Source organism: Ceratotherium simum, chromosome 4 (assembly GCF_057802395.1).
Source record: "Ceratotherium simum simum isolate JZ-2026a chromosome 4, ASM5780239v1, whole genome shotgun sequence".
NCBI classification, from domain to species: domain Eukaryota; kingdom Metazoa; phylum Chordata; class Mammalia; order Perissodactyla; family Rhinocerotidae; genus Ceratotherium; species Ceratotherium simum.
This window is the reverse complement of record NC_141903.1, coordinates 20,434,490-20,455,753: the sequence shown is the minus strand read 5'-3', so window position 1 is coordinate 20,455,753 and position 21,264 is coordinate 20,434,490. Positions and strand designations below refer to the sequence as shown.

Genomic DNA, 21,264 nt, shown 5'->3' with positions numbered 1-21,264 from the left:
TCTGTTTAAGTTATTCTTAGGAATTTTACATTTTTTATTTCTATGTAAATGGGTTCTTTCTTCAATAGGAAATTTTACAATGGATTTTTGCTGGCACATAGGAAAGTTATTAATTTTTGTTTATTTACTTTGTATCTTACCTCACATTGAACTCTCTTATTAGTTTAAATAGTTTTTCAGTTGATTCCCTTGGATTTTCTAGGAAGTTAATTATGATTTCAAATAATAGTGATTTTGTCCTTTCCTTTTTATGCTTTCTGCTATGGTCTGATATATACTTTAAATATATTAAGAAAATTTTCTTTGATTCCTAGCTTAGTAAGAGGTCATAGTTTGATTTGTTTGTTCCCTTTAGTAGAAGTCACTGTTCTCATTTTTTTTTTTTTTTGGGCAGTAAGTCATTTTATTTAGCAAAAACAACAAAATGTGTGTATTATACATATTTTCTATCTTTTATACAGTATTTTCAAAACAGTATGCATTTTAGAATTTCTACCTATTGTTGTAAAATATTGTTTTTTATAATCAGAAAATTAAAGTAGATTGCTTTGGGAAAGTAAACATCAAAAATATATCCGTTACCCTATGACCCAGCCATCCCACTACTGGGAATCTATCCAATGAACCTCAAATCAACAATCCAAAGAGGCTTATGCACCCCTATGTTCATTGCAGCATTATTCACCATAGCCAAGAAGTGGAAGCAACCTAAGTGTCCCTTGACTGACGATTGGATTAAGAAAATGTGGTATATATATACAATGGAATACTACTCAGTCATAAAAAAAGACAAAATCATCCCATTTGCAACAACATGGATGGGCCTGGAGCGTATTATGTTAAGTGAAATAAGCCAGAAAGAGAAAGATAAACACTGTATTATCTCACTCATATGTGGAATATAAACCAACACATGGACAGAGAAAACTGTACTGTGGTTACCAGGGGCAGTGGGGGTGGGGGGTGGGGGGTGGGCACAAGGGGTGAAGGAAGTCATATATATGGTGATGGACAAACAAAAATGCACAACCCAAAATTTCACAATGTTAAAAACCATTAAAACATCAATAAAAAAATATATATCCATTAATTTAGTTCAGACTTCATCTTTCTTTTTGTTTTTTTCCATTATAAACTCAAATGTATTTATTTATTTATTTATTTTGCTTGTTTATTGCAGTAACGTTGGTTTATAACATTGTATAAATTTCAGGTGTACATCATTATCCTTCTATTTCTGTATAGATTACATCATGTTCACCACCCAAATACTAATTACAACCCATCACCACACACACGTGCCGAATTATCCCTTTCGCCCTCCTCCCTCCCCCCTTCCCCTCTGGTAATCACCAATCCAATCTCTGTCTCTATGTGTTTGTTTACTGTTGTTATTATCTACTACTTAATGAAGGAAGTCACAAGGTATTTGACCTTCTCCCTCTGACTTATTTCACTTTGCGTAATACCCTCAATGTCCATCCATGTTTCACACATGGCTGGATTTCATCGTTTCTTATGGCCGAGTAGTATTCCATTGTGTATATATAGCACATCTTCTTTATCCATTCGTCCCTTGATGGGCACTTTGGTTGCTTCCAAGTCTTGGCTATTGTGAATAACGCTGCAATGAACACAGGGGTGCATGTATCTTTATGCATTGGTGTTTTCAATTTCTTTGAATAAATACCCAGCAGTGGAATAGCTGGATCATATGGTAGTTCTATCCTTGATTTTTTGAGGAATCTCCATACAGTTTTCCATAGTGGCTGCACCAGTTTGCACTCCCACCAGCAGTGTATGGGAGTTGCCTTCTCTCCACATCCTTTCCAACACATGTTGTTTCCTGTCTTGTTAATTATAGCCATTCTGACGGGCGTGAGGTGATATCTCATTGTAGTTTTGATTTGCATTTCCCTGATAGTTACTGATTTTGAACATCTTTTCATGTGTCTGTTGGCCATCTGTATATCTTCTTTGGAGAAATGTCTGTTCAGGTCTTTTGCCCACTTTTTAATTGGGTTGGTAGTTTTTTTGTTGTTGAGATGCATGAGTTCTTTATATATTTTGGAGATTAAGCCCTTCTCAGATGTATGGTTTACAGATATCTTCTCCCAATTGTTAGGTTGTCTTTTCGTTTTGTTGATGGTTTCCTTTGCTGTGCAGAAGCTTTTTAGTTTGATGTAGTCCCATTTGTTTATTTTTTCTATTGTTTCTCTTGCCCGGTCAGACGTGGTGCTTGAAAATATGTTGCTAAGACCGATGTCGAAGAGCGTGCTGCCTATGTTTTCTTCTAGCAGTTTCATAGTTTCAGGTCTTATATTCAAGTCTTTAATCCATTTGGAGTTAATTTTTGTGTATGGTGTAAGGTAAGGGTCTACTTTCATTTTTTTGCATATGGCTATCCAGTTTTCCCAACACCATTTGTTGAAGAGACTTTCTTTTCTCCATTGTGTGTTCTTGGCTCCTTTGTCAAAGATTAGCTGTCCATAGATGTGTGGGTTTATTTCTGGGCTTTCGATTCTATTCCATTGATCTGTGTGTCTGTTTTTGTGCCAGTACCATGCTGTTTTGGTTACTATAGCTTTGTAGTATATTTTGAAATCAGGGAGTGTGATACCTCCAGCTTTGTTCTTTTTTCTCAGGATTCCTTTAGCTATTCGGGGTCTTTTGTTGTTCCATATAAATTTTAGGATTCTTTGTTCTATTTCTGTGAAAAATGTTGTTGGAACTTTGATAGGGATTGCATTGAATCTATAGATTGCTTTAGGAAGTATGGACATCTTAACTATGTTAATTCTTCCAATCCAAGAGCACGGAATATCTTTCCATTTCTTTGTGTCTTCTTCAATTTCTTTCAGCAATGTTTTATAGTTTTCTGTGTACAGCTCTTTCACCTCTTTGGTTAAGTTTATTCCTAGGTATATTCTTTTTGTTGCAATTGTAAATGGGATGGTATTCTTAATTTCTCTTTCTGCTGCTTTGTTGTTAGTGTATAGATATGCAACTGATTTTTGTATGTTGATTTTGTATCCTGCAACTTTACCATATTCATTTATTATTTCTAAAAGTTTTCTGGTGGATTCTTTAGGGTTTTCTATATATAAAATCATGTCATCTGCAAATAGTGACAGTTTCACTTCTTTCTTTCCAATTTGGATCCCTTTTATTTCTTTCTCTTGCCTGATTGCTCTGGCTAGGACTTCCAGTACTATGTTAAATAGGAGTGGTGACAGTGGGCATCCTTGTCTGATTCCTGTTCTTAGAGGGATAGCTTTCCGTTTTTCACCATTGAGGATGATATTAGCTGTGGGTTTCTCATATATGGTCTTTATTATGTTGAGGTACTTTCCTTCTATACCCATTTTATTCAGAGTTTTTATCATAAATGGATGCTGTATCTTGTCAAGTGCTTTCTCTGCATCTATTGAGATGATCATGTGATTTTTATTCTTCATTTTATTAATGTGGTGTATTACGTTGATTGATTTGCGAATGTTAAACCATCCCTGCATCCCTGGAATAAATCCCACTTGATCATGGTGTATAATCTTTTTAATGTATTGTTGTATGCGATTTGCTAGTATTTTGTTGAGGATTTTTGCATCGATGTTCATCAGTGATATTGGCTTGTAATTTTCTTTTTTTGTGTTGTCTTTGTATGGTTTTGGTATCAGGGTAATGTCGGCTTCATAGAATGAGTTAGGGAGCTTCCCCCCCTCCTCAATTTTTTGGAAGAGTTTGAGAAGCATAGGTATTAAGTCTTCTTTGAATGTTTGGTAGAATTCACCAGGGAAGCCATCTGGTACAGGACTTTTATTTTTGGGCAGGTTTGTGATTACTGTTTCGATCTCCTTACTGGTGATTGGTCTATTCAAATTCTCTACTTCTTCTTGATCCAGTTTTGGAAGGTTGTATGATTCTAAGAATTTATCCATTTCTTCCAGATTGTCGAATTGGTTGGCATATAGCTTTTCATAGTAGTCTCTTATAATCTTTTATATTCCTGAGGTGTCTGTTGTAATTTCTCCTCTGTAATTTCTGATTTTACTTATTTGTACCTTCTTTCTTTCTTTCTTGGTGAGTCTAGCTAAAGGTTTGTCAATTTTGTTTATCTTTTCAAAGAACCAGCTCTTGGTTTTATTAATTTTTTCTATTCTTTTTTTGGTCTCTATTTCATTTATGGTCTCTATTTCATTTATTTCTGCTCTGATTTTTATTATTTCCCTTCTTCTACTGATTTGGGGCTTTGTTTGTTCTTCTTTTTCCAGTTCCTTTAGGTGCATTGTTAGATTGTTTATTTGAGATTTTTCTTGTTTGTTGAGATAGGCCTGTATTGCTATAAACTTCCCTCTTAGAACCGCTTTTGCTGTATCCCATAAATTCTGGCATGTCGTATTTTCATTTTCATTTGTCTCCAGGTATTTTTTGATTTCTTCTTTGATTTCTTCATTGACCCGGTCGTTGTTCAGTAGCATTTTGTTTAATCTCCATGTATTTGTGGGTTTTCTGATTTTCTTCCTATAGTTGATTTCTAGTTTCATACCGTTGTGGTCAAAAAAGATGCTTGGTATTATTTCAGTCTTCTTAAATTTATGGAGACTTGTTTTGTGGCCTAATATGTGATCAATCCTGGAGAATGTTCCATGTGCCTTTGAAAAGAACGTGTATTCTTCGGTTTTTGGATGGAATGCTCTGTATACATCTACTAGGTCCATCTGTTGTAGTGTGTCATTTAAGGCCAACGTTTCCTTATTGATCTTCTGTTTGGATCATCTATCTGTTGGTGTAAGTGGAGTGTTAAAGTCCCCTACTATTATTGTGTTACTATTTCTGTTTTTATGTCTGTTAATAATTGCTTTATATATTTAGGTGCACCTACATTGGGTGCATAGATATTTACAAGTGTTATATCCTCTTGTTGGATTGTTCCCTTGATCATTATGTAATGCCCTTCTTTGTCTCTTTTTACAGTTTTTGTTTTAAAGTCTATTTTGTCTGATATGAGTACTGCTACCTCAGCTTTCTTTTCATTGCCATTTGTATGGAGTATCTTTTTCCATCCCTTCACTTTCAGTTTGTGAGTGTCTTTAGGTCTGAAGTGTGTCTCTTGTATGCAACATAAATATGGGTCTTGTTTTTTTATCCAATCAGCCACCCTATTCCTTTTAATTGGAGCCTTTAGTCCATTGACGTTTAAAGTAGCTATTGATAAGTATGTACTTACTGCCATTTTTTAACTTTTTTTTTTCCTCAGTGTTTTAGTAGTCCTTCTCTGTTCCTTTTTTATTCTATACAGAATTGATGGTCTCTTTAGTTTGACTTCTGTCTGAAAGCTCTACTCTTTAACTCCCCTCCTCCCTTGTTTTATGTTTTTGATATCATATCTAACCTCTTTTTTGTGCATTTGTATCCACATTACCCTCTTATCATGGAAATAGATAATTTTTCCTATTTGTGGTCTTCTCTTTTCCCCTTAAATCAGTCCCTTTAACATTTCTTGTAACACTGGTTTCTTGGTGACAAACTCCTTTAATTTTTGCTTATCTGGGAACATTTTGATCTCTCCTTCCATTTTGAATGATAACCTTGCTGGGTAGAGTATTCTTGGCTGTAAGTTTTTTCCTTTTAGCACTTTAAATATATCGTGCCATTCTCTTCTAGCCTGTAAGGTTTCTGCTGAGAAGTCAGCTGATAGCCTTATGGGGTTTCCTTTGTATGTAACTTGACATTCTCTTGCGGCTTTTAGGATTCTCTCTTTATCTTTAATTCTGGACATTTTGATTATGATGTGTCTTGGTGTGGGCCTCTTTGGGTTTATCTTGTTTGGGGCTCTCTGTGCCTCCTGTACCTGGATGTCTGTTTCCTTCCTTAGGTTAGGGAAGTTTTCGTCTATTATTTCTTGAAATAGATTCTCTGCCCCCTTGTCTCGCTCTTCTCCTTCTGGGACACCTATAACACGGATGTTAGTGCGCTTGATGTTGTCCCAGAGGTCCCTTAGACTGTCCTCACTCTTTTTAATTCTTTTCTCTTTTACCTGTTCACCTTGGGTAATTTCTTCTAGTCTTTCTTCCAGCTCACAGATCCGTTCTTCTGTATCCTCTACTCTGCTTTTGAGTCCCTCTAATGAATTTTTCATTTCCAGTATTGTATTCTTCATTTCTGATTGGTTCTTTTTATATCTTCCATTTCTTTGTTGACATTCTCACTGAGTTCATCTATTCTTCTCCCCAGATCAGTGAGCATCCTTAACACTCTTAGTTTGAACTCTCTGTCGGGTAGGTTGCTCATTTCTGTTTCACTTAGTTCCTTTTCTGGGGTTTTGTCCTGTTCCCTTACTTGGAATGTATTCTTTTGCCTCCTCATTTTGCCTCTTTCCCTGTGCTTGTGTCTATGTATTAGGTAGGTCAGCTACGTCTCCTGCTCTTGGATAGGTGACCTTATGTAAGTGATGGCTTAGGAGGCTTCCAGTGTGCTTCCCTCAGTTCTCAATGTTCCAGGGGTGGCCCCTATGTGGGCTACGTGTGTCCTTCTATTGTGGCCTGTTAGCTCTCCCTATAGGCGCCCAGGGAGGCTGAGTTATGCTCCTGGCCAGCTGTTGTAATGCTCAGCTGCTTGTAGTTGTTGTGGGCCCTTCGGTCTCTTTATCAGGTGTGGGGAGCCCCAGCACAGTTGGCTGCAAGTTCTAATACCACATCTGTGTTGCAGTATTTCTTTTAAGTGAGTAGGCCCCCAGTGTGGCAGGTTGTTAGGCTCAGGGCCTTACAATTGCTGTAAACCTCTAGCCTGTTAGGTCTCTTGTCAGCTCTCTGAGGATTGCAGCTGGGTGGGGCTGCCCTTAGGCACAGGAGCACCCAATTGTTTCAGGCTTTGGAAGGTGGGGCAAACCTCCTATGTGGGTCTTTGAGAAGCACAAGTCTTCTGCAGCTGACAAGCCCTGTTGCCCACAGGTCCACACACACAGTCAACACAGTCCTGCCCCGTGTGAGCGCCCCGACCTCCCCAAGCGGACCCAGTCTCTCCACGGCGGGAGCCCCACACACTCCGCCACCACCCCACACTCTCCACCCGCTCCTTGTGCACACCCTGCCCCGCTCAAGTCAGCTCAGTTGCCAGGCTGTAGAGAATCCAGTCACCAATCTATGCAGGCCCACACGTTGCCTGAGGGCTTGTTGTTGGGTGGGGCCAGTCTCTAGGGTGGGCTGCCTGCCCCAGCTGAGCTGGATTAAATCGGTGCTCTAGCGGGTGGAGCAGACCCTGGGCTAGCAGGTCTCAGGGAGAACTCCAATGGCGTCTGTGTCAGCACGTTCACACCAGGCCACAACAATGGCCGCCGCCAATGTCCCAGTCCCTGGAGAGGTCTCACCCCTCACGGAGATGCACTCAGGGCCTATTAGGTGAGTCTCTTGTCACCGAAGCACTGTGCACCTTTCTTTCTGGTGATTTTAGGGTGCTTTCTGGAACGGGTGCGTTTGTGCGTGGGCCCTTTAAGAGCCAGTTTTAGTTTCTTTGTGAACCGGGTTTTCTGGGGGTGCTACCCAATGCTTTAGTAGCAGGCAAAGTCAGATATTCTGCCACTGGTGTCGATTGTGCTGGGTCCACAAAATGCCCACAGCGGCGGCGCTCCCGGCTCAGGGCCCCGCGCCTCCAGGGAGGCTGCGTACCTGTGGGCTGCTCCCGGCGGCCGTGAAGCTGGCGGCTTGTGCAGGCGGCGTTTTTCCTCTCCAGAAGGGAGTCTCTGCCTCCTCCACCTCAGTTAGGATTGTCCGTTGTTGCAGGAGTTCCTCTTATCCAGTTTTCAGTTGTGTCTCAGGGGTAATTTTTCCACGGGTAGTTGTAAATTGGCTGTGTCCACGGGAGGAGGTGAGTTCAGAGTCTGCCTACGCCGCCATCTTGACTCCTCTCCTTCTCTTCTAGTCTTTTGTCCAGCTCACAGATCCGTTCTTCTGTATCCTCTACTCTGCTTTTGAGTTCCTCTAATGAATTTTTCATTTCCAGTATTGTATTCTTCATTTCTGATTGGTTCTTTATCTTCCATTTCTTTGTTGACATTCTCACTGAGTTCATCTATTCTTCTCCCCAGATCAGTAAGCATCCTTAACACTCTTTGTTTGAACTCTCTGTCGGGTAGGTTGCTCATTTCTGTTTCACTTATTTCGTTTTCTAGGATTTTGTCCTGTTCCCTTACTTGGAATGTATTCCTTTGCTTCCTCATTTTGCCTCTTTCCCTGTACTTGTGTCTATGTATTAGGTAGGCCAGCTACGTTTCCTGCTCTTGGATAGGCAATCTTATGTAAGTGATGGCTTAGGAGGCCTCCAGTGTGCTTCCCTCAGTTCTCAATGTTCCAGGGTGACCCCTATGTGGGTTACGTGTGTCCTTCTGTTGTGGCCTGTTTGCTCTCCCTGTAGGCGCCCAGGGAGGCCGAGTTATGCTCCTGGCCAGCTGTTGTAATGCTCAGCTGCTTGTAGTTGTTGTGGGCCCTTCAGTCTCTTTATGAGGTGTGGGGAACCCCAGCACAGTTGGCTGCAAGTTCTAATACCACATTTGTGTTGCAGTATTTCTTTTAAGTGAGTAGGCCCCCACCATGGCAGGTTGTTAGGCTCAGGGCCTTACAATTGCTATAAGCCTCCAGCCTTTAGGTCTTTTGTCAGCTCTCTGGGGATTGCAGCTGGGTGGGGCTGGCCTCAGGCACGGGAGCACCCAATTGTTTCAGGTTTTGGAAGGTGGGGCAAACCCCCTATGTGGGTCTTTAAGAAGCACAAGTCTTCTGCAGCTGATAAGCCCTGCCGCCCACAGGTCCACACACATGGTCAACACAGTCCTGCCCCGTCTGCACGCCCCAACCTCCCGAAGCGGACCCAGTCTCTCCACGGCGGGAGCCCCACACACTCCACCACCGCCCCACACTCTCCACCAGCTCCTTGTGCACGCCCTGCCCCACTGAATTCAGCTCAGTTGCCAGGCTGCAGAGAATCCAGTTACCAATCTATGCAGGCCCACAAGTTGCCTGAGGGCTTTTTGTTGGGTGGCGCCAGTCTCTAGGGTGGGCTGCCTGCCCTGGCTGAGCTGGATTAAATCGGTGCTCTAGCGGGTGGGGCAGACCCTGGGCTAGCAGGCCTCAGGGAGAACTCCAATGGTGTCTCTGTCAGCACGCCCACACCAGGCCACAACAATGGCTGTTGCCAATGTCCCAGTCCCTGGAGAGGTCTCACCTCTCACCGAGATGCACTCAGGGCCTATTAGGTGAGTCTCTTTTCACCAAAGCACTGTGCACCTTTCTTTCTGGTGATTTTAGGTTGCTTTCTGAAATGTGTGAGTTTGCGCGTGGGCCCTTTAAGAGCCGGTTTTAGTTTCTTTGTGAACCAGCTTTTCTGGGGGTACTCCCCAATGTTTTAGTAGCAGGCACAGTCAGATATTCTGCCACTCATCTCGATTGTGCTGGGTCCACAAAATGCCCACAGCGGGGGCGCTCCCCGGCTCAGGGCCCCGCTCCTCCTGGGACGGCTGCGGACCTTTGGGCTGCTCCCTGGTGGCCGTGAGGCGCTGCGGCTTGTGAAGGCGGTGTTTTTCCTCTCCAGAAGGGAGTTTCTGCCTCTTCTACCTCAGTTAGGATTGTCTGTTTTTGCAGGAGTTCCTCTTATCCAGTTTTCAGTTCTGTCTCAGGGCTAATTTTTCCACGAGTAGTTGTAAATTGGCTGTGTCCACGGGAGGAGGTGAGTTCAGAGTCTGCCTACGCCGCTATCTTGACTTCACCCACTGTTCTCATTTATTCATACTGGGGTCATCTTCCCATTTCCCCCTGAGCCCATAAATCCAGGCCTAGGGGAGAGTAGTTGGGAAGTTTGGATGAATCCTAAGCAACCACGATGCCTCATTGTATAGATTCTTCTGGGTTAGGCCAACTACAGGAACTTGAACTGAGCTGATTAAATGAATCATTGGAAAAATGAATACTAATTTTTTGAACTCTCAAACTAGACCCAAATGTTATTATTTAATGGAGTGATGAGTCAAATAAAAGGCCTTTTTTCTTCTTTTAAAGCTCCCTAGGAAGTTAGTTCAAAGCAGTAACAAAGCTAAATATTTTTGAATACTGTTGAAATGGAACAAAGGGAGAACTTCAAATGTCTCTAAATTCAGTCTGCTTGGGACAAATGCTTTATCCATACAAAGTCCCTGGTAACAGGAGGCATACTGGCTGCAGTTGGGGTGGAGGTGGCTAGACTCCAGAAGTGGCAGCAGAACTCCAGCTCCTGCTTCTGATGTTGCAGTATCCCAGTGACTCCTCACCTCAGCATCACCCCAGGACTTAAGCAGAGTATGAACCTGGGTCAACTTGATACTAGGAATCCAGCTCAAGCCATCACTTCCCAGGATATATTCTTTGAGGAGGGATAAATAAACTGCACAAGCACATATATGCAATCCATCCATAATGCCCCTGTCATCATGATGAAGCAAATGGCATTAGCTACTTTTCCTTTTCCATGTAGGTGCTTTCCTATGGAAAAGTTGTGAAATAGGCAAAATTTGTCTTCAGTCCTACAGTTTTGCATCTCTGTCCCCTTCTATGTTTTCAGTAGCAGACGGGTCTTATTCACTTTTGCACTCTGAGGACCCAACTAAGTACTGAGTACTAAAATGGTCCCACCATTTAAAATTTTAATTTTTCAGGGAAAACTTCTTTAACTGCTAATCTGCCCCAATCTAGGTCAGTTTGAATCTCCTGGTCTGTTTGTATTACACGCTATATTCACATTTTTATCACAACTGAAATGAAGTCCTTTCTATATTTTTGTTTATTTCTTGGTTTAATGTCTGTCTTCACAACTAGAGGGCAAACTCCATGAGGGCACTTATTTGGAATGTGACTTGCTCACAGTATGTGCCCAATAAATACTGAATGGATGGATGGCCTAGAGGACCACAGTGAGAGAACTCTAATATTGCCTTTGCTATAGCAGTGGTTGCCAGTCTTTTTGAATATGACCATAACCTACTCTCTCTCCTTTTAAATATTCCTGAATTTATGATGTCCCTCTATGACTATAAATATAACCATGCTAGATGCACTTTTGGTTACATATCCCTTGTAGTTAATCTGGAATGCCAAATGTTGAAGTCAATTTGTCTAATGGATAAAGTGCAACCCTTTTTAAAAATTTCAATTCAAGCTCTGTCCACAGTCTGGTTTCATTCTTACATCTCACTATTTCCTTGAGGTAAGAACACACTTTGTACTTTTTGCTCTTTTGCCTTTGCCAAAGTCATTTCTCTCTAAAAAGCTCTATGCTTCCTCAGCTATGTAATGGTAACCATCATTCCAGACCTAGTTTCAATCTTACCTTCTCCAAAAATCCTTCTCTTACTACTCAATTCCCCTCTTTCCAGAATCCCCTTAGCACTTACTCACTGATACTCTTACTTGGTAGATAGCATCTATAGTGTTGAATTTAGCTCTGTCACAGGTTGCATTCTGTGGGATGTAGACTCTGAGATAGAGTTGAATGGCATAGGATTTTTATTAGGGAATGCCCTTTGGATCAACATCTGTGGAAGGGAGAAAAATGAAGAAGGAGTGGGCAGAGGGAGAAATTGACCTGACATGTAGACCTTACTAGAACCTCCAGCGATGAGGGAAGCTGTGGCTGGCCAGAGTTGTCTGGCATTGATTGACCAAATGGTCAGACCTTTTTACCTGTAGAATGATCAGTCATCAGATGTGGCTGCTCTGGGCAGGGAGTGACCTTGGGCGAGGCGGCTCTCTGTGGTTGATGTAGTGTGAGCAGCAGACAGCTAAAGGCTCTCTGCAGACAGCACTCCCAGCAGGTGGGACAAATTCTTTCTTGAAAGGCAATCTGTGTCTACCACAAGTTTCTTGAGGCACAGACCATGTCTTATTTACCTCTGAAGACTCCATAGCGCCTAGCCCTGTGCTTGACAGATAGTCAGTGCTCAGTGCATCAATAGATGGTAAATGAATTGCCAGTTGTTTTCAGTCTAGATGCTTATTTCTGACCATACAATGAGTTCTTTGAGGTCAAGAACATTTGTTCCTATAGAACTTATTACTAGGCTTTTCACATAATAGGGGTGATTGATCTGGCTGCCTCTTAGATCTAACACACAGATGTGTGTTTCATAGTTGGGTATGTGTCTGTTTGGGGTTGGCTTTATGTATCAAGGCACATATGGGTGCCTGTGAACCCACAGGCACCACATTGTGGTGGTGTGGGTTGCAGCTGAGGGAATGGGGATATGTATGTGATATAGTTGAATGTTTATGCTGCTGTAGCTGGTCGGGTAAGCTGAGTTTTTGTGGTGCCTGTCTTAGTTCGTGCATGTCTTATCATGACTTGGTATACATATGTTGTGATTAGAAGTGTATGTGGATCATGAATGGTATGGGTGTTTGTGGTGGTTGAACTTGGGCATGATGATTGGGGGATGAGAGAGATGGAGTTGTGTGTGTGTATATGTTGTGAGGTGTGTGTGTGTGTGAGCACGTGAATGTGCATGTTCACGCTTGGGTATGAGTATGTGGTGGCCAGAGTGCATCTGCCCTGGCTGGAGTGTGGTGTACGGTGTTTGTGGTCGGCTGTGGTTGAGAGCCCAGACTCGAAGCTGTGGGCCTCTCTCCTCTGGCCTTGCGAAGGCTGAGCAGGCCCATCCCCAGCCCTAGCAGCATGAAGTCCCTCTACTTGCAACAGACAGCAGTATCAGCCATAATTAAAGCTAATTATTCCATGGTGCTCTGCATGTGTGTTGGCCTCCAAAGTACGCTGCAATGAGTGGGGAGGCAGCAGGGCTGTTTTTCTTCATAAAAACTTATGAGGAGCGCTGAGCAGATTAACAGCTTTAATGACAAAAATTACTGCTTACAACACTGACTTCAAATCAAAGAACAATATCTGCAGACAGATATTTTCATGGTTTTCATAACAATTCATTATAGGTGGCACCAAGGGATTACATTTTTATTTCCCCTGTGTCGTCTTTCTCAGACTCAGGTTCATTTCTCTTAATGAGGCGGCAGAAGATAAAGGGCAGAGACAGAGCCTCCATGGCGGCTGCCGCGTGAGAGGCGTTTAGGGTCACAGAGCCATCAGAGCTCAGAGGGGAGGGGCTGAGGAGAGAAAGTGATGGGAGCAAGAGTCTTCCTGCCATAATGAACCAAAATTAAGACATAAATTCTCCCACCTTTGTTCTGACAGCTCCAACTCGGGGATTCAGCTTTTTAATGAGGAATGGATCAGAAGCAAAAATTATTAGCTAATTAATTGTACAGAGAACAAAAAAAAACTTGCAGGAAGGATTGGGAATGGGGAGCTGTCCCATCACAGCAGCTTTTCAGAAGCCGGCCCAAAGGGAAAGTTCCTGGGTCTGCACAACAGTGTTGGGGACGTGGGGATGGGTGTGTGTGGGGCTGGTTTGTGTTTACCAGGCCTGGCTTTTTACTACATTGCTAAAATGGAATGTGGTGGAGAGCCAGAGGGCTTACTGGGGAGAGCCTCCCATAATCCCTGCTTGCTGCCTTCCTTCAGACTCTTCACAAAGTGGCATTCTGATCAAGCCAAATAAAGCAGAACCACTTGAAGAGTCTAATGTAGTGTTTCTCGTGGTATGGCTTCTGACCCTTGATCAGTGGCATTCAAATTTAGGTGTTCATAAGAATCACCTGGGAAGCCTGGAAAAGTGCAGCCTCCTGAGTCTGATTTACCAGGTCTGGGCTGGGGCCTAGGAATCTGCATTTAAAACAAGTGTGCCAGGTGATTTTTCTGCCCACTAAAGGTTAAGAGCCATTGGTCTATGCTCAGAATTAGGAATTCTATTCCATTTCCTACCCTCCCCAGATTCTGCCTGTGGCTTTGGACTGTTTACTTCTTGAGTCTGTGTCTTGGTTTCCTTGTCAATGCACCGAGGACGGTAATAACAGTTGAGAAATTACTTTGAGATGAATGCCTCATTTGCTTTCATTGCTTGTAAAGCCCAAATTAAATCTCGAAATCTTGGCATACTCTTTACAGTCCATTCAGATCTCTAGCAGGTTTATAAATAAAATAATTAAAATAGAAAAATATATTGCTTGTCATCAGCTTTTCATTTTGAGTTTGGTCTTCACTTTCTTTGTTGCTATTTTTCTGGATATTGGTAGGGTAGAGATTTTTAAAATTTTCCTTGTGGAACTCCAGAAATAGTGACAACAAAATGGCTGTGGCAAGAATATGAGAAAAGGCAGATGGGTCTATAGTGCATTTAGAGTGCAGCAGACAACGTCTAAGTGTCTTGATTAAAACTGGTCTGACTATACATCTCCTTCTATCAATTTCAACAGGTCAGGGAACATTAACACTGCAACTATCTGTGAGGAGCTAATGCAACTGCATGTGATTATCTTTGTATATTAGGCAATAAAGGGATCCTGCATCATAGAATTCTGATTGCAGCTTGTGTGCTGGACATTGTGCTAGGTATTGATATTATGGAGCTAATTAAGATACATTCCTTGCCAATAAGCTCATAGTCTAGAGGAAAATAGGTAGAGGAACAGATAATTATAACATTATAACATCGTGGCGGGAGGTACAGAGAGACAATGTGGAGGGTTTGGGAGAATGTCACAGCATTGGAAGGCAATGAAGTGGATATTCTTATTGGCAGGAACAATACTTGGCATAGTAGTCAAATGGGTAAAGAGTATCTCTGGTGCATCCTCCATGTCTGGTTTCAACAACTTTCTCTCCGCTTCAGGTGTCTCCTGACCCTAGGGGAACCCAGTGAGTTAGATATCCAGGGATTCCTCTGCAGCTCAATACCACCAGAACATGCCCTTTGCAACACTTTTATTTGCAATGAACGTTTCCTAACCACCAACACTTCACTGTGCTGTGTTCTAATCTCTCGTCTTTCTGACACGATGCTTTGGAACAACTTTAACTGTTCTCTCTTTCTTTTGCCTATGACGTGAAACAGTCACTAAGATCATTGCTTCTATCTCTGAAATGTCTCCCATGCCTTCTTCTCTTCCTCTTGGACCACCCTACATCAGATTCTCATCATCTCTCATCTAGATTCTAGTAACAACCTTAAGATAGCCTTTTTGCCACTTATTTTTCTGCCTTTTGGTACATTTGCTACATGGCCACATATTATGTTATTTAAAAAAGAAATATGAAGAATATCCCTTTTCTTACATTTGTTGGATAAGTGCTGTCACTTCTATGTGGACTTAGAAGCCCTGCATATTGTGACCCAATTCCAATTTTTTAGGATCATCTTCTTCTGCTAGATTCCGACTTCAACCATGTGAAAGGCTCTAGTATCATCTCCAGTGAGCCATTTGTCATCCTTTGAGCACACAGTATACTTCCATGTTTTCGTGCTTGGCTCATATGATTCCCTTTACCTGGAATCTCTTTAAGAGAAATTTATACCCCACTCCCTTCCTAGAAGAATTAGAAATAGGATTGGGTAATTGAAACGATTGAAGTAATAAGTAGTACCTCCTGTATTATGAGTCCATGTGATACATGAAGGGAAGTCCATATGGCTTGGTCTAGTCCTTGGTCTTAACAATTCAACACATCAAGCAATGTTTCCCTACTTCATTCTAACCATGTTCCTCCTGGTCCCATGCTCAAATAATATGTTGAAGAATTTTGAATATTTACAGTTGATTTTGTAAAGTATTTGATTGCTTTTGGGCTTCTTCTATCATGCTGTTGGAATTTAATGAGTTTTTAAAAACTTAAGTGCTCGACTTCATTTTCCACCTGTTATAAATTATAATGATAAACATTTATTGAGTGCTTATGATGTCCCAGACATGGTTCTAAATTACTTACATGAAATTAACTCATGAAATTCTCACATTAGTCCTTTAAAGTAGTTTCTATTATTATCATCATCTTAAAGATGAGGACATTGGAGCCACAGAGAGATTAAATAACTTGTCTAGGAAGTAGTGACCCCCTGGTTCCAGAACCTACACTCATATATACTGAGCCAGTAATTATGTGCAAGTGGATAGAGAACTATCTACTGGAGGTATTAGGTAGGCATCCAAATTCCATCTGGTCTCAGCTATACCTCCCCAATCCCAGTGAGATTCCCAAAAGATGTATGCCCACAATAAGGCCGGATAAAGGAACATTTTATTACCAGCTTGGGCTTGGCCTCCTACCCTAGTGTAGAACCCTCTGGGCCACATGGAGGACATCTTTCCTAAGACAGAGGGAGACTGAGGCCTAGAATCTAAGCTGGCCAAGTAGCCTCCTTTGCCCTCTTTTCTGAGCCCTTGACGCTCTCTATCTTATCACTCTATTCGTGAGCAAAGGTCAGTTGTGGGAGGAATAAGTCAGACAGCAAAAATAGAAAGAACAGGAATTATTAGTCTTACTGCCTAGAGCAGAGCTGATTTAGGCCACTTGGAGATGGGATCATCCAGAGAGCATTTGTATTTAGCACAGTGCATATTCTTCTTATTCTTAATGTTATTAATATGCACGTCATTTTTATCTTTGGTATTGTAGTAGACTAGGGAACAATGCTGGGTTCATGAGAGGTCTCAATAAATTCTTATAGAAATGAATTCAAAATTCTATAAGTAGAGAAACATAGCAAAGGATAGCTTTATGCATAATGTTCATTGAAGCCATTAATAAAATTTTCTAAAATATTTTAACTATTCATAATTAGGTAATATTTATATAAATTATGGCTTACTCATATAGTGGAATGTTTTGCAGTCATTAAAACATTTAAAAAAATTTTACAAATAATTTTAAATGAAGAATTTTTAATGATGTAACATTAAGTGAAAAAGCAGGATGCAAGATTATTATATGATGTGGTCTCAGCTATGTAAAAATAGGCCTTAATAGTCATTAAAAAAGAATAAAGATTATCTATGCTTGCTTTCTCAGGAAATATTGTTAGATGATCAAGTAAGGAGCAGAATAGAATCTGTAGAATGATATCATTTTGTGTAAAAAATGTATATATTTCTTGAAGTCCACACAAAAACTGTTACTCTGGGGAATAAAACTGGGGGTGGTAGTGGCTAGAGCGGAAGAATAACTTAATTTTTACTGTGCATTTTTTATGCCTTGGATTTTTTTTTACCATGTCCATACATTTTCTTTTCAATAATAAAAGTTTCCTTTTATGATAGTGTATATATATATAAATGTACCAGTTAGCAATAATGGGAGTATGAGTGTGTGGGCAATTTAATTTTTCTTCTTTTATCTTTTTTTTGAGTTTCTAAATGTTCTATAATAAGTATATTTAGTTTTATAATTAAAAAATATTAAGCATGATTTGGGACAAATGAAAACCTGGAATGGGGACCAGGAACAGAATTATAAGAGAAGTCTCTGTGCTGTTCTTATGGAGAACTCAAGCATCCCTCGGGTGTCTGCTCAGAGATTGCCTCCTCAGAGATGCCTTGTCCTGAGCACTGGATCCTAGGTGAGCTTCCCCGATTATTCTCTCCATAGTATCCTGTTTGGTTTCCTTCACTGCATTTTCACCATCATTTTATTTGTTGGTGTGCTTGTCTGTTTAATATTTGTGTCTTCTTCTGGGCTGTAGATTCTGATCTGGGACCATGTCTTGTGGTTCCTATACACCAGCACACAGTCCAGTGCATGTTGCATAGTAGGCGCTCAATAAATATTTGTTGAGATACTAAATGAATGAATGGACACCTCCTCTTCATGACCCCTACATCCCAGAACCCATGGACAAAAGTCTTTATAGATTAAAGGAGAAACATGCACAATGGACTTATGCTTTAGCATGATAGCTGAGCGTGGTCCCAACAGGGCAACCAGGGTAGCAAGAGGGCAAAGATGGGCTGCGTGAAATGAGTGGTAGGAAGAAGGGGCATTTTATACTTAGAACAGCTATGTGATGCTGGCAAGTGGGCATTCTCATTGGCATGGTGGCAGGTATCAGCTTGTCAGATTTATGGTGAAGGCTCCCCTATTGTCATGTGGGCACATACATTGGAACCCCAGGGTGGAAAGTGGACTACCAACTGTTATTAACCTTGGTGAGAGCTCACTTCCCAATTGAAATGAAGACTATGAGGTGACAAAGCATGAAATGGTAGCAAGGAATTTGGACAGCTGGCTTCGTGGCTGGGTTGGGAGCTGGCTGTTTGTATTTGTGGTAGTCACTTCGCCTCTCTGAGTCTTGTTTCCTCATTTGTTGAGTGATCATTTCAGAGGGTCCTTGGGGTGTACTATTACATAATTGTATAAAATAGGGGGTTTTCAGGGCTTGGCTGGTTTTCAGGCATTGTCAGTGGGGTCCCAACTGAAGGCATGGCACAAATGTGGGATATGAGTCTGGTCATGGACGAGAGGTAGTGTGATATGATAAAAGGTCATCCTAACATCTCTCCATAGAAAAGAGTTAAATTCTTCAATGACTTCAATCAATGAGGTGCATGAAATGGCTCATGTATGTGCATAGGTAAATTCTGGTTCTGCCATCTACTATCTGAATGACTTGGGCAAGTTTCTAAGTCTCAATTTTCTATAAAATGAGGATAATAGGGGCCAGCTCAGTGGTGTAGCGGTTAAGTTCGCACACTCCGCTTGGGCGGCCCGGGGTTCGCCAGTTCAGATCCTAGGCGCGGACCTACTCACCACCCAACAAGCCATGCTGAAGTGGTGTCCCACATAGAGCAACAAAAGGATGTACAGCTCTGACATACAAGTATCTACTGGGGCTTTGGGGAGAAAAAAGCAAAAAAGGAGGAAGATAGGCAACAGATGTTAGCTCAGGGCCACTCTTCCTCAAAAAAAAAAAACATAACAAACTAAAAAAAAAAGAGGATAATAATAGTAATACTTATTATTATAAAAGGTTCTTTAAGGATCAAATAAGAGGATGCATGAAAAACACCCAGAATGGTGCCTGGTCCATAGTACTGCTCAGTAATCAGCAGCTTTTATAATTTAACATAATACCAGCTACAGTTACAGAGTGCAGATCATGTGCAAGGGCTGCATCACTTCTCCATGACCCTATTTAAATCTTGTTTAAAGAAAACAGGTTTTCTTTAAGGGACCGCTATCATGCTAAACTACTTCCTACTCTAGAGAAGGGCCCCTACTCAAGGATGCACATATTAATAAAGCCACCATTTTAACCGCCCAGGTGCTTGATCTCTAGCATCTCCTTTAGGCCCCGTAATATCTATTATGAGGTCAGTCTTCCTCTCCCGCTGTGTGGCGAAGGCTCAGCGAGGTTACCTGCCTGAGTGAGGGGCCGTGCCAGGATGGGAACCGAGGTCTGCCTGACTCCAAAGCCCATGCATTTAACCTCGGGCCAAACAGCCTTCTGTGACTATTAATTGTGCTTTCTCTGAGCTCTGTATTCCTGCAGCCGAAGGTCGCTTGTCCTCCTCTTCTGTTGCACGCTCATGGGTCACAGCGGGTGGGAGTTAGTCTTCTGCAATTCCCATGGGTTTTCTGGGCCCGTCTTCCATCTGTTCCAGCTTTAGCTGCAAACCGTGTGCAGGGTCTTCAACCCTAAGTCCTCCTGATGCCTCCAAATGAGAGAAGGTGACCTTGAGTTCAGGCCAGCATGGGCTGTCCACAAAGCGTGGGAAAATTATCAGCAGAGACAAAAAAATTTTCTCCCTCAAGAATTGTTATTGTAGGGCTGCATTTTCCAATGCGAAGAGCACATTTTTTGTTAATCTGCTCTTGATGGCAGAATCAGGGAGAGTGGGAACAGGGCTATTTTATCTACCCAAAACAATTCATCAAACGAACTCAGGGGATCTGAGATAGTCTCTAACAAATAAAAGTCAACAACGCTCCCTTTGTCTTGGGCCACACACGCAAAACGTTTCTTTTAAAGGTAGAAGGGGTCATCTTGATGTTCTATGGATGTCAGCAGGCACTACGTGCTTTCCTTTACCCCTTCCTGGCCCCCAGAGTGGCTTGGAGATCTTAGAGGCTGTTTGGGAGGGATAGTGGGAAATAAACGAATGTCAAAGGAAGGTGGAACTTAGTCATTGTAGAGAGTTTGGACCTCTGTGAAGAAGAACTAGCTGGGCCTCTGGGAAAGCACTGAAGGCAGAGACAGGGTTCCCCTCGTGGAAGGTCCCCCTTGAGAATGTTTGCTTTCCTTTTGCTTTGGGACAGGAAAAGTAATAATAATAATTTCAGCTAATGTTCCCTGAGCACTTTCAGAGTGCCAGGCATTAGACTAAAGGCCTATGCAGACTATCTAATTTCATCTTCACAGCAGCCCTGGGAGGCAGGGACAATTGTTATTCCCAGTTTCTGAATTGACAGCTGAGGCTCAGAGAGGTAAAGTCACTGGCCAGAGGTCACACAGCTAGAAAGGAGGGGAGGCAGCATTTGGACATGAGCGATCTGATTGTAGTCCCGTTCTCTGAGGCCCAGAGAAGCTGTGACTTGCTTACCATCTCAAGCTAGCTAGAGGGCAGAACTAGGATTAGCATTTAGGCCTTCTGACTTTCAGTTTTTCTGACCATATCACACTGCCTTTTGATTTAAACTGTCATAGGAATGGTATTTCAAAAGAGCAAATTCAAGACAGCATTTGGTTCATTTGAATTAGTCTCTCAAATGAGTGGACAAGCCTGGTGGTCTTCCTTAAACTGTTAAAGAGCAATCGAGGTAATATTTTTGTTAAGCTCTCTTAAAATTATTTATTTTCTGAGTATGAAAGTAATACAGGCCCATTGCAGAAAATTTAATAAAGTAAAATTAAAAAATGACCCGTAATCCTACCACCTAGAGATAACCTTAGCATTTTAGCATGTTTTAAAAAGCATAGTTGATATCATGATGTATATGTATATATATTATTTTATAACCAACTTAAAATTAGCGATGACAAGTAGGTTTTAAATCTAATGCCCATTTGATGGATTGGTATTTAGAAGGGTTCTGAGGCCTCATATAAGTTCTTGGGGTTGTGATGAACTGACCATGATTGCTCTTGGTTCCTGGTTGAGGATTGCATCGGGAGAAGCATTTATTTGGCATACTTTCAAGGGCTGCATCATGGCTGTACTACATTTGAAGACATTTTGATGCCAGTTTTATTTCCGGAACAAGGATGTTGGGACAAGCTAAGGATTTACTCTCATGTATTGATGAGGTTTGCCTGGTGACCTGGAGTAGAGCCAGGATTTCCCTTGCTGCCAACACTCCTTGTGGCCAAAGGATATGAGTCATCTCTTGATAGGTATGTGGAGGACTCTATCT

At 41.6% G+C, this 21,264-nt stretch overlaps 1 protein-coding gene across 6 annotated transcripts in view; it reads left to right on the top strand.

The window, feature by feature from the left end:
* Nucleotides 1-7,255: 7,255 nt before the first annotated feature.
* LOC147917209 (uncharacterized) overlaps nucleotides 7,256-21,264 on the top strand; it is a 272,280-nt gene continuing 258,271 nt past the window's right edge. For 4 of the 6 annotated variants that reach the window (XR_015551920.1, XM_087429490.1, XM_087429491.1 and 1 more), the window contains exon 1: nucleotides 7,256-7,397. The gene's annotated coding sequence lies outside the window, so the exon portion shown is untranslated. Of the gene's footprint in view, nucleotides 7,398-9,086; nucleotides 9,245-21,264 lie in introns of those variants that run through there. The other 2 variants (XR_015551921.1, XM_087429487.1) reach the window with 2 other exon arrangements.